The 14,008-nt window shown below is 32.0% G+C and overlaps 1 protein-coding gene across 12 annotated transcripts in view; it reads right to left on the bottom strand.

Annotated features, from left to right (window-relative positions):
- LOC139513040 (microtubule-associated protein 2-like) overlaps positions 1 to 14,008 on the bottom strand; it is a 117,373-nt gene that overhangs the window by 89,311 nt on the left and 14,054 nt on the right. The gene's annotated exons all lie outside the window — the stretch shown is intronic.

Raw genomic sequence — 14,008 nt, 5'->3', positions numbered from 1 at the left:
CACACTTACATTATATATAATCATTTCTTCATACAAGTTATTACCTGATATTCTGAACTATTTTCAGTATTTCTTTAGTTCTATACTAGGAAAAAAACTGAGAATTAAGTCAACTAACACTTAGCCTAAAAGTAACATATGAGCTGCCTAGGATAGACATCAACCTTATGCAAATGAATATTTGCCATTATTAATGAATTTGTTAACTTACATCAACCTTATGCAAATGAATATTTGCCATTATTAATGAATTTGTTAACTTATTTTGGGTTGGAAAAAAGTCTGTATGCAAAGTCTGTAACTGTTTCCAAATTGAGTTGATAAAAAAAACTTATTAAACAGACCAAAATTCATCTTTTATATCGTATTTTAATGTTCCAAAACCAATTTTAGACTTATATATATAGAATAACCATACATTGTCACGAAATATCAATGTTATTTGTACAAGAATTAGAAACAGGTAGAAAGCGAGGCTGTGCAACTCTTATAACTGTTCTAAAAGAAACATTTAGGGTAAAAAACATAATTTCTTAATTTTCAATGGAATTTTCCGCAAACCTGTATGTTTTATTGACGTCATAAATAAAACTCTACGGAAACATATTGTCAACGTCATAAACAAGGTCATATACGGTCAGTGACTGTATATCACATATGAATATACGGTCAATGCAATTTGACTGCTCAAATAGGGCAGCTGCAGTAAAAAAAAAAATTAAAAAAAAATTTGCGAAAGCAAATTTACAGATCTAACATTGTTGGGTTGATGTTTAGACGAGTTGTATATATATATATATATAGCAAAAGTAAATAAACACGGTGTACAGAATGTATATAATAATATTTTTAAATTTGCAAACTACATTTCACATCAAATAATAACAGTTCGTTAAAATATTGTCACTAGCGCTTTCATGCCTTCTGGCAATCTTCAGGCGACGTTTTAACAATGTCCTTGACGACACTGCCGTTGGTAACGTTTATTACGTTACAATAACGATAAGGGGAGATAAATCAAACGTGTTTAAGTAGATCCGTTTAATTTTGGCTGAAAGTCCTTTATAAAGTGTGCTTCCTTTGCCAGTCTTTTATATTTGTTCGATTCGTTCATTTTATAGAACGGATATACGGTAAATTTTCCACTACTGCACGTTTCGAAATGTTCGCTCACATCTTGCATTCGTGTGGATGGATCTCGTATCTGTTGTCTGTGAACACGAACTCTTTGACAAATTGAGTTACCAGTCTGTCCTATGTACCATTCCTTGCAAGTGCTGCATACAATACAGTAAATAAGGTTTACCGTTTTGCAATTCATGTCTGCATTTGGAATAATGGTTTGGCCGTTTTTCAATGTTATTTGCGGGCCGGTTGCCATGTATTCACAAAGACCACATCTAGGGTCATTACATTTTGAAACGTTGTATTGTATTCCATTTGGGTCATAAAACTTAGCCCTTGTTAAAATCTTTTTAAGATTTAAAGGCTGTCTTTTACTTTTCAGGAATTTTTCTGTAGGGAAAAGCTTTTTTAATTTTTTCGTTTTTTGTAAAACTGGCAAATTTGCTTTTATGACGTTGAATATGTCAGGATTGTACGGGTTATGAGTGCTAACAAACGGGATAAGTTCTGTATTACTCTCTTTGCGTGCTGTGGACCTGAGTTCCGTCATTGGTATAGCTTTTGCCTTTTCTATTCCCTTTTCTATTAGTGGGTTTGGATAGTTTTGTTCTTTCAAAAACACCTTCAGTTCATTCAAACGTAATTCCTTCGTGAAATCATCACTCACAATTGTACATACACGTCGTGCTAGACAAAACGGGATGTTTCTTTTCGTATGTGAAGGATGGCATGAATGAAAATTCAGGTATTGGTGGGTGTCCGTCTTCTTATAATATATATCTGTGGTTAAGGTTGTTCCATTCTTTAATATTAAAATATCTAGAAATGGCAGTCTTTGTTCGCTAGATTCGATGGTAAATTTAATCGAAGGATGTAATGTGTTTATCAGACTATGAAACTTCTCTAAATTGTGACTTTTGTTTAAAATGATAAAACAGTCGTCTAAGAATCGCTTCCATTCCGATTTTACGTACACTTTAAAAGCTGTATCAAATTCACTTTCAACTTGTTGATACATTTTATCCTCCAGAAATCCCATCACGAGAGTTGCGTATGTGGGAGCAACTTTTGTTCCCATAGCTGTACCAGAGATCTGTAGATAATATTTTCCATCAAAGAAAAAGGTGTTATTATCTAGTATGATTTTCAATCCCTCCAACAAAAAATTATTCGAAAATCTTTGGTCGATAATGTGCCTATATGACTCTAGCCAAAATTTTACAGCATCTAATCCTAGTTTGTGCGGTATATTGGTGTAAAGACTTGTTACGTCGAAGCTTACCAATATTGCATCTTCTTTGACTTCGGCTGGTAAATGATTTAAAAAATCAAAATTATCACGGATAAAACTAGGTACATATTGGCATAAAGGTTTCAAAATTAGGTCAATGAAATGGCTCAATCTATGAGTTGGACACTGCGGTCCAGCAACAATAGGCCGAAATTTTAAATCTTTTGGTGAATTTATTTCGATATATGCGCAATTTTGTTGTTGAACTGCTGTTTCTACTTCCTTACTTTTGTGGATTTTAGGTAGTCCATAAAAGTTGCTTGTCTTTACCTCAAATTTTGTAAGATAGTCAACTTCCTTTTCAGTAGTACAATGAGGAAATTTTGAAATAAGTTTGTTTATATTTCTCTTAGTTTTCTTTTCCATATTGTCGTTGAGTTCCCGATAATATTGTTTATCATTGAGCTGTTCCTGAATTTTGTCTCGGTAATATATAGGACTTTCAGCCAAAATTAAACGGATCTACTTAAACACGTTTGATTTATCTCCCCTTATCGTTATTGTAACGTAATAAACGTTACCAACGGCAGTGTCGTCAAGGACATTGTTAAAACGTCGCCTGAAGATTGCCAGAAGGCATGAAAGCGCTAGTGACAATATTTTAACGAACTGTTATTATTTGATGTGAAATGTAGTTTGCAAATTTAAAAATATTATTATATATATATATATATATATGTTAAACCAATCTTAGTCTTATACATGTATATATATATATATATATATGTTCACTTGCATAAGGTTGTTTTCTATCTGACACAGCTCATATAGCATTTATCTAGATAGTAGATACCAGTATAACACATACATTTATCTAGATAGTAGATGATACCAGTATAACACATACATTTATCTAGATAGTAGATACCAGTAGAACACATACATTTATCTAGATAGTAGATACCAGTATAACACATACATTTATCTAGATAGTAGATACCAGTAGAACACATACATTTATCTAGATAGTAGATACCAGTAGAACACATACATTTACCTAGATAGTAGATACCAGTAGAACACATACATTTATCTAGATAGTAGATACCAGTAGAACACATACATTTATCTAGATAGTAGATACCAGTAGAACACATACATTTACCTAGATAGTAGATACCAGTAGAACACATACATTTACCTAGATAGTAGATACCAGTAGAACACATACATTTATCTAGATAGTAGATACCAGTAGAACACATACATTTATCTAGATAGTAGATACCAGTAGAACACATACATTTATCTAGATAGTAGATACCAGTAGAACACATACATTTACCTAGCATTTATCTAGATAGTAGATACCAGTAGAACACATACATTTACCTAGCATTTATCTAGATAGTAGATACCAGTAGAACACATACATTTACCTAGCATTTATCTAGATAGTAGATACCAGTAGAACACATACATTTATCTAGATAGTAGATACCAGTAGAACACATACATTTACCTAGATAGTAGATACCAGTAGAACACATACATTTACCTAGATAGTAGATACCAGTAGAACACATACATTTACCTAGATAGTAGATACCAGTATAACACATACATTTACCTAGATAGTAGATACCAGTATAACACATACATTTACCTAGATAGTAGATACCAGTATAACACATACATTTATCTAGATAGTAGATACCAGTATAACACATGCATTTACCTAGATAGTAGATACCAGTATAACACATAAAGCTTATAAAACCAAGGTACATATCACATTACTGTACAGTTATCGGACTGTATTCTGTATAAAAGTTTTTTCTTAACAAATAACATGTCTTTATGTTCTCTTCATATCAAAGTAACTAACAAGGTTGATTGATTGATTGCTGTTTGCATTATATCCAGTAGCAGATATTTTAGGCAAGTTCAGAACAAGTACAAGAGGACTTAAACAGACATTTACTATTTACAAAAAATCCACTTGGCAGGTATAAATAATATATCAAGATATTTCAATTATTTAAACTGACTTCACTTCCAGAAAATACATGTTTCTTTTAATTGCTTTAGCTACAGGTGAGGCAATAAAGTTACATAACATGCATGTCATATCAAAAGTATCCCATGGAAAAATCCATGTAAAATAACATAATCAATAAAACATGGACAAATTGTTCTGCTTTTATCTCTATTATAAGGTAAATGTAATTTTTAAATCCATAATCTCTGATACCATGAACTGATATGACCCAGGTAATAATTAAATATATTGATCTTAGGGCGACAGCAACAATTATCTCCTTGTTACTGGTCATCAGACAGATAATCAGGTGTAATTCTGTCAAAAGAAAACATCCGGTCTATTCCATTTTACCAACATTTTCTGTCAGTCAATAGAACAACATTAGTTAATGGATGGTGTAAAACGTATCAGAAATAGTGGTTTAAAATCAGAAGTCAATTAGAATTCCTAAAGGAGATGTAATGGAATAAATTTCCAAGAGTAAAACAGTATTTGGAACTGTATAAATGTAGTCTCTAGTTGGATGTCTCAATCTATTTTTTTGTCAAACATAAACAGATTACAAAAAAAATAGTATTCATTAACTCTGTCTATTCTTGAAGAAAATTTGTATATTTTTTCATTAGATTTCTGCTTCATCTCTTAGAAAAACCATGAAATAAAACAAGAATGTGTCCCAAGTACACAGATGCACCACTCACACTATCATTTCTGTGATCAGTGGGCCGTGAAATTGGGGTCAAAACTCTAATTTGGCATTAAAATTAGAAAAATCATGTCATAGGGAACATGTGTACTAAGTTTCAAGTTGATTGGACAACAACACCATCAAAAACTTCCTTGACCAAAAACTTTAACCTAAAGCGGGACGGACAGACGGACAGACGAACAGACCCACAGACTAGAAAACATAATGCCCCTCTACTATCTTAGGTGGGGCATAAAAACAATAACAAAACATTGAAAACTGAAGATAGATCAACACCAACCCATAGATCATTAGTTCCAATTTAAAGCATGATTGAAAATGAGACAACTATATGCTATTTAACTCCAAAAAAACAGAAGAACAAATATCTGCACAAAACCATATAAACTACAACAATGAATAGTGACATATGAGTTTTTTCATGAAATGCAGAACCTAACTATATGTAATATTTGCCATATCCCTAGTGGTCCTTTGCTACGTCCTTTGCTACCAGTCAAATCATCAATGTTACTTTTACTAACATTTAGAAAATGTTGAAATCAAAAGAACAAATACAGAAAAATATTAAATAAAAAAGTATAGGTTTTACTCAACAAAAAAATACAATGTAAAAAAAGCTGAATAATAGAGTTTACAGTTTTAGTTATTCAGTAATGTTCATCTGTCGTGATTACTTTATTTCTATTATAGATGATAATTGCATGATAGCAACTCCATTTACCAAAGGCATACAATAGGTGCTAGACATGATCAACAGAGAGAGAGAAAATTACCTTACTGGTAAATAATTTATAAAAACTCACATCAGATTTGCATTTGTTTGATAGAAACTAACAAACCTAGGTTTAATCTATTTTTATCATTGTACATGTAGTAGTTTCCAAAAAGTCAGACAATTACATATATAAAATAGTAACAATGGTTACCCCAAGAATCAGACAACTGTAGTACACAGACTATGCATGTTCATTGTTTGAACACCTGTCTTCTTACACCTTTGAATAATGATTTATTAAATAAAGACATTACTGATTAAAATCATAATTCACTGACTGCTATCTGAGATCAATATTTTTATAATGGTAAAGTAAAACCAAGCAACCAGTTCAACGTTATATTCACCAGATTGTCTAATTATTACTTCAAGGGAAGTTCTCCCACTGAATCCTAAACACAATCCTACTTCAATGGTATTAACATGTATAGTTTAATCAAAGCATACAAAACTGAACCATATCACTTCAAAGTGCATCCAGAAATATTATGCCAAAGTTTCATGTCAAAAACTAACTGCAAAGAACATCAAAAGATGTAATGTATAAAGTAATCAAATTACTCAAGTACATGATGGAATACAATGAACAACTAGTCAGTAAATTGCTCAGTGTACATCTTGGAATATACCACAAGTATACAACTCGCTCATCACCAAATAACTGCACTACTAGGTCACCAAATTACTGCAAAGTACATCCAAGAATGCAATAAACATCTCTGAAGTCACCAAATAACTGCAAAGTACATCCAAGAATACAATAAAAAACATCAAGTCACCAAGTTACTACAAACAACATCCAGGAATACAATGAACAACTCTTAATTAACCAAATTACCCAAGTACACCTAGGAACACAATGAACAACTCTTAATTCACCAAATTACTCAAGTACACCCAGGAATACAATGCATGACTCCCAAGTCACCACAATTACTGCAAAGTACATCAAGGAATACAATGAACAACATCAAGTCACCTAATTACTGCAAAGTACATCTAAGAACACAATAAAGTACATCCAGGAACACAATGAACAACCTCAAGTCACCAAACCACTGCAAAGTACATCCATAACTCTTAATTCACCTTTATTACTTAAGTACATCTAGGAATACAATGCATGACTCCCAACTCACCCAAAATTACTGCAAAGTGCATCGAGACATAATGAACAACCTCAAGTCACCAAATTACTAAAAAGTAGTGTTGAACGACCGAATACCGAATACCAAAAACGCTAACTGGTTAACCGGACTTTTTTCAATTTCGATAGATTTGATATCAATTTGTGTTGAAAATCAAATCATTAAATAGTTGTTTTATTTAAAAATTGTCCAGTATATTGATTGCTATTGTTAATCCTAAAAACATAAATTTAATTAGAGTTCGGGGCAGGATCTTTAAGAAACATAACCAGTAAACATGTTTTTTTAACAGTAACTTTAAATCAGTAATGAGATATAATTTTACTCATTATTTCGTTTTCGATCTAATATTGTGTAAACCTTAATTGAAATGTGCAACCTCCGTAGTGCAAGGGTTAGTCTTCTTTAAATTAAAAAATTGTGAAATGCAAACCAATGTGAACGTACTCAATGTATATGTGAAAGTACGAGTAATATGCTTAAAGAAAAAGCAAACACAGTTAAGAAACAGGTCGTACAGCCTGTACAATGACCTATAGTTGTTAATTTCTGAGTCATTTTGGTCTCTTGTGAAAAATTGTCTCATTGGCAATCATACCACATCTTTTTTATAATTAATCATTTCAAATTGAAACACACCCCATTATTTTCGAGAGACAACAAGAGAAAAGGAAAGAATAATAGGTTTCAGACATATGACATATTCAATTCTACGAGATTAAGAAGTTGGTGCAAATGCTATAGTTGATACGGTGTATTTGATTATTAAAAGTCAAACTTTGTCAGGAATCCTCACAGACAAGCCTTATAATGCTAAAGGAAAAACATCAATTCTAAAAGCGTATTTATGACTTGTTGTCAAATTGACACTCATACCACATCTTATATCTATGTGTAGGGTTCTATTGATAAGGCTTTCAAACACCAACTTGAATTACCGGTTAACCGGTTAATTGGTCAAACGATTATCGGTGTAACCGGTTAGGCAAAAGTGTACGATTTGACAACACTACTAACAAGAATGTGTCCATAGTACACGGATGCCCCACTCGCACTATCATTTTACATGTTCACTGGACCGTGAAATTGGGGTCAATACTTTAAAATTGGCATTAAAATTAGAAAGATCATATCATAGTTAACATGTGTACTAAGTTTCAAGTTGATTGGACTTCAACTTCATCAAAAACTACCTTGACCAAAAACTTTAACCTGAGCTTCACACTATCTTTTTCTTTGTTTAGTGGAACATGAAATTGGGGTCAATACTTTAATTTGACATTAAAATTAGAAAGATCATATCATAGGGAACATGTGTACCAAGTTTCAAGTTGATTGGACTTCAACTTCATCAAAAACTACCTCGACCAAAAACTTTAACCTCAAGCGGGACGAACAAACGGACGAACGAACGGACGAATGGACGAACGGAGGCACAGACCAGAAAACATAATGCCCCTCTACTATTGTAGGTGGGGCATAAAAAGTACTTCCAGGAACACAGTGAACAATCTCAAGTCACCAAATTACTACAAAGTACATCCAGGAACACAGTGAACAACCTCAAGTCACCAAACTTCTGCAAAGTACACCCAGCAACACAATGAACAACTCTTAGTTTCCATAATTACTGCAATGTACATCCAGGAACACAACAAAGCATATCCAGGAAACAATGAACTACTCTAAGGTCACAAAATTACTGCAAAGTACATCCAGGAATACAATGGACAACACTCAAGTCACCAAACTACTGCAAAGCACATCTAAGAACACAATGAACAACTCTAAGGTCACCAAACTACTGCAAAGCACATCTAAGAACACAATGAACAACTCTAAGGTCACCAAACTACTGCAAAGCACATCTAAGAACACAATGAACAACTCTAAGGTCACCAAACTACTGCAAAGCACATCTAAGAACACAATGAACAACTCTAAGGTCACCAAACTACTGCAAAGCACATCCAGGAATACAATGGACAACTCTCAAGTCACCAAACTACTGCAAAGTACATCTAAGAACACAAGAATGTACATCTCTCAAGTCACCAAATAATTATAAATACCTAAAAGAACACAACAAATGGTCAAATATTGTTATACATTACACCAACAACATACCTTTTATCTAAAAGGGTGTTAACAAATGTTAATAATGTTGAACACTTTAGTCGAAACTTTAGAATCAAATATATCACATAGGAGATTGATATAAACTCTTGAAACCATGTATCCTGTTTATAGGAAGGGAAAGCATGCAAACAAGAAAAACAATATCCCTTTAAAAAACACCCCCCCCCCCCTCAAGATTTGATGGTTGAGATAAAAAAAATAAAAAAAGATATCAAAAACTAATTAAAAATAATATCCTTAATTCTTTCCAAGACTTGATTGTAATACTCTTAAAATTCCTTGAAAATTATCCAATGTCACTATTGATTTTTATATATTTAATTCATTGTAATTGTTTCTGGCTCTGTCTGCAATTAAATTCCTACACAATTCAGTCTCAATATCAATATTGATTTTATTCTTCAGGCATTTTTCTACTGAATGTGTTGTTGGCATCAATTAAAAAGAAAAGTAAACATTATTTTATTTCTAAATCTACAACAGACCACCCTCTTTGACAACTGGTTTTCAATAAACCTTTGAGAAAAGAGACTTGAAATGAGACACAATTACAATCATAGTGCATGAATACTGAGATGGTATGGGGTGGATATCAAAGGAACACCAATCCTAAATCAACCACAACCGCAAATAAATAATTAATTTAGCCTTGAAATCTTAATAAACATTTCTTGTAATGGTAGAAATCTTGGATGTTCTCAATGTGTATAAACTGGACTACATTACAGAAATGGATCTTCATCATCATGTTCATTAGAGAGCATAGAAAAAGACTGATGAGCAACTGATCTCTTATCTCCATTGTTTATCAATGTCCATGGGATCATACATGTCTCTGGAATGGTTATGTCCAGTTTGGTGATCTTGATCTTATAGTTTTTGACATTTTTCTCGTTACATAAAATCATGTGACCATGAAGATAAAACAAAAACAAAATATTTCCCTAAAACAAACAGACCAACAGAAAACCCTGCATACTCAGAAATTTTAATGCTGACTTGTTTTGTTGTTTGGTCGTTGTTGGTTTTTTTTAAATCTTTTTCCAGCTCATTTGAAAAATTGAGTTGAGGATCTCAATTTCCAGTTATGAAATTTTTTTCATATCAACTAAATTTGTCAACAAAAATTTCAGTTAAAATATTAATTGATTGTTGGTTGCTTAACGTCCAGTGGTAAATATTTCATGCATATTCAGGACGAGTTAAAATATTAAAGAAAATTTACAAATAGACAATTTATTTTTACAAAGTAAAGTAAAAGCCTTGAACTTGTAAACCTATCAGACATTCTCTTGAAGTAGCATTGTTTTATGCCAACCAATAGTTGCTTTCTTTCGCTTCGGTCATTGCTGTCATGAGCATACATAAAAAGGATTCTCTTTTTAACAATACTGTCAATATTAAAGCAAAGTCACAGAAATTTTACAGGTAGGCTTCATACCGGTAAACAAAATAATTTCTTAAAGACAGGACTTCATCCTTTAGAAAACCTCTTCTCATCTCCTTTTGCTTTTTACAAAAGTTTTACCTGAACTGAAAAACTACGGGTAAATTCACTTTTAAGACATGTAGTTCTTTTTGATAAACTTGATGAGGTCTTTCACTTAGTAGTTTCTGACATGCTTTTGAACAGAGCAGCTATGACATGTAAAAGATTTCTTCCAAGGATAAAAAGAATAATCATATGAATAAAGATTGGGATACAATTTTGCACCATATATTTGAATGTTAATACTTTTGCTTTGTTTTCTAAAAAAAACTCAAGTCAAAACAGTGATGTCAAAATCTGTAAGTATTTTGATGCAGCCTCCCTGTAAAATGGCCTTCTGCATTTTCCCCTTCCTTTTTAAAAATACAGCCTCCCTGTAAAATTTCCCCTTCCTTTTTAAAAATACAGCCTCCCTGTAAAATGGCCTTCTGCATTTCCCCCTTCCTTTTTAAAAATACAGCCTCCCTGTAAAATGGCCTTCTGCATTTTCCCCTTCCTTTTTAAAAATACAGCCTCCCTGTAAAATGGCTTTCTGCATTTTCCCCTTCCTTTTTAAAAATACAGCCTCCCTGTAAAATGGCCTTCTGCATTTTCCCCTTCCTTTTTAGTGTTACAGGAATTCATCAAAAAGGAAAAGTTAGACTGTTTTGTGTTACTGTCAATTTTCTATCAGCTGACAAGTTGTCAAACCAACATCTCTTTAAATCTTTATACTGTAGATTCTTAATATTTGTTGGATACTAATTTTCGTGGATTTCATGGGTACAGGGAAATTACAAATTTAGATGTTCAACGATACAAATTTTCTAAAGGAATGTATATGCGGAGCAGACTATGGTAAAACCATGGAATATAATATCAACAAACAAATATAAAGGTTCTCCTCAATCCACAAAATTGGTTCCAATGAAGCCACAGAAACCAACTCAAATTTTCAAACAAGAGTGCACACACTGAAATGTCTCGCCTTCTTTGTGAAGGCTGAAAAAGTCTATTGATTCCCCTCCCAAAACATAAATTTAAATGAGGCATGATCATGAAGAGTGTTTTCATGAAAAATCTTTTATATTGCACAATAAAAAGAAAAAACTACAACCTTATACCATATAACATATATTTGTGTTATTTCTTGCTTTATCACTAATCTCAAGACCAACGTTGTAACCATAAAAATGTATTTCTGTACTAGGGAACAATGTAAAATCATAATAAGATTATATCTCTGTGATATAAAGAAGAAAAAGTTCAATTTATTATATGAAGAATTTATTGAATAACAATAAAATGCTTTCTTCATCGATAATTCATATTTTTTGCAGACTATTATCTTTTTATGGACTTTTTACAGGAAAAATGATCATATAACATATTAGGAACCCAAAGTATTAAGTGATTACAGTAAATCTTTCAACTTTATCCTTTCATAATAAAATCTAATACAATCAATCTAAAAAAAATACAGACTGCAAATGTCCAAGTTATTTTGCATAAATAAGGTTGTTAATTTTTGTATGGTTTGTTTGCTGTCTATATAATTATCTAGGGTAATTTATTCTTACTTTTGTCTAGAACAGATATCAAATTTTAGGTGGAATTTCAAACAGCATTGCCTAAAATAATAACAGAAAAATAATACTTGAAAGGATAATAATAATTACAAAAAAAATATATGGCACAAATTATCTTTTTAGTAGATAATAATGAATGGAAGTTCCAAATCAAAGCTACACCAAAAGGGTCATGCTGTAGGGATGAATTGAGAGAATGGGAATGAGAATTGTGACTTCAATTTGTAAAGGAAGGCATGCAGGTAAAGGTATAGTCCTTATTACTATTTACCCGTCATTACTGGACATCACAAAGGTCCTAGTAAAATTTTGATGTCCTAATAGAGAATATCAAACGCCACAATGGAAAAGTGATTGTTGTATGACATCAATAGTTCAAAAGCATACATTCTAAGGTCAATCAATGCAGATTTCCAAATACGGAGTCTATACAATTTTGTCAAAATTAATTAATCAAACTAATTTAGTCCAAGTGTCTGTCTGAAAAAAAACCATTTGTCTTGCACACACTAACACATTAAATCCATGTTTAAACTTTAATGTTCATGTTTCAGACAAATAACATGAAGTTTTGTATTCTCTAATTAAATTATCATCCCATATTTGTCAGCAATGATCTGTATGCAAACAATATTATTGATTATTGAATTTGAATTTGAATTTGAATTATTAATTAAGTTTGTCATCCTTGCACTAACTAAAAGGTATCCCACCCTTCACATTCCAATCCAATGATGTATTTTGTGTGTACATGTATTGACAAACCTTTAATTGATGATTAGTTTTTCTTGCTTTGCAGTTCCATTTAACAATTGTTACTTTCAATATTGGTATCCAATAACCACACATTCTGTTTTACTTGAATTAATATTTTATTTCTTGAAACAAATTCCACACCTTATTTTTCATTGATTCTTTTTTGTAATTTCGTGAAATTTATTCCTGAATTAATATCTTTCAATACAGCTTCATTCTTGAGGAGCTGATTAACTGATAAGAAAGATCTATATTGATGCTAAACTCATGAGAATCTTTCTCAAGTCTAAAACATCAGTCACATAAACTGGAGATCCTGACTTCCAAAGAAAACAGGCCTTACAGGACATCTGACAGAATTTACATTGGTCCGAGAATAAGATATGAAATGGAAAACCAAAAGAAAACCTGTAATTCTTGAACATTTTCTGTATTTTGGTTGTATATAAATAAGTAAGTATACTTCCAAATACTTTCAAACAGAAAACAAATTTTCTAGATAGAAAGCCAGAACAAAAAATCAAGCAATAACATTCTTTTTTCTTAAGGGTTAATATTTTAGAGTAGAATAAAAAAGAACACCCTTTTGTGTGATTACATAGGAATCACTGTAGCATGACCGGAGCAGGCCTTCTATTTGGGCTGTCAGAACACACACTCCCTTTTTATGAAAATTTCTGGATCTTCCACTGACAGGGAACATGTGTACTAAGTTTCAAATTGATTGGATTTTACTTCATCATAAATTACCTTTATTAAAAATTCTAACCTGAAGAGGGACAGACAGAGGGACAAACCAACGAAAGAACAACCTAACAAATGGTACCACAGACCGAAAAACATATTTCAAGTTTTCTTTAGCACTTAAGTGATCATATCACGTAACATAAACATGTCCCTTCTCAAATGCAAACAAATTGACTTGTTTAACATAGAAAAACGGTTCTTCTCATATGGACAAAAACGAGAATATTACAAGCCAACAAGCTATAAAGAAACTATTTTACATGATTATCTCATC

This window comes from Mytilus edulis, chromosome 2 (genome assembly GCF_963676685.1).
Source record: "Mytilus edulis chromosome 2, xbMytEdul2.2, whole genome shotgun sequence".
In the NCBI taxonomy this organism is placed as follows: Eukaryota; Metazoa; Mollusca; class Bivalvia; order Mytilida; family Mytilidae; genus Mytilus; species Mytilus edulis.
Note: the sequence above shows the minus strand (reverse complement) of the source record. Positions and strands in the feature narration are given on the sequence as shown.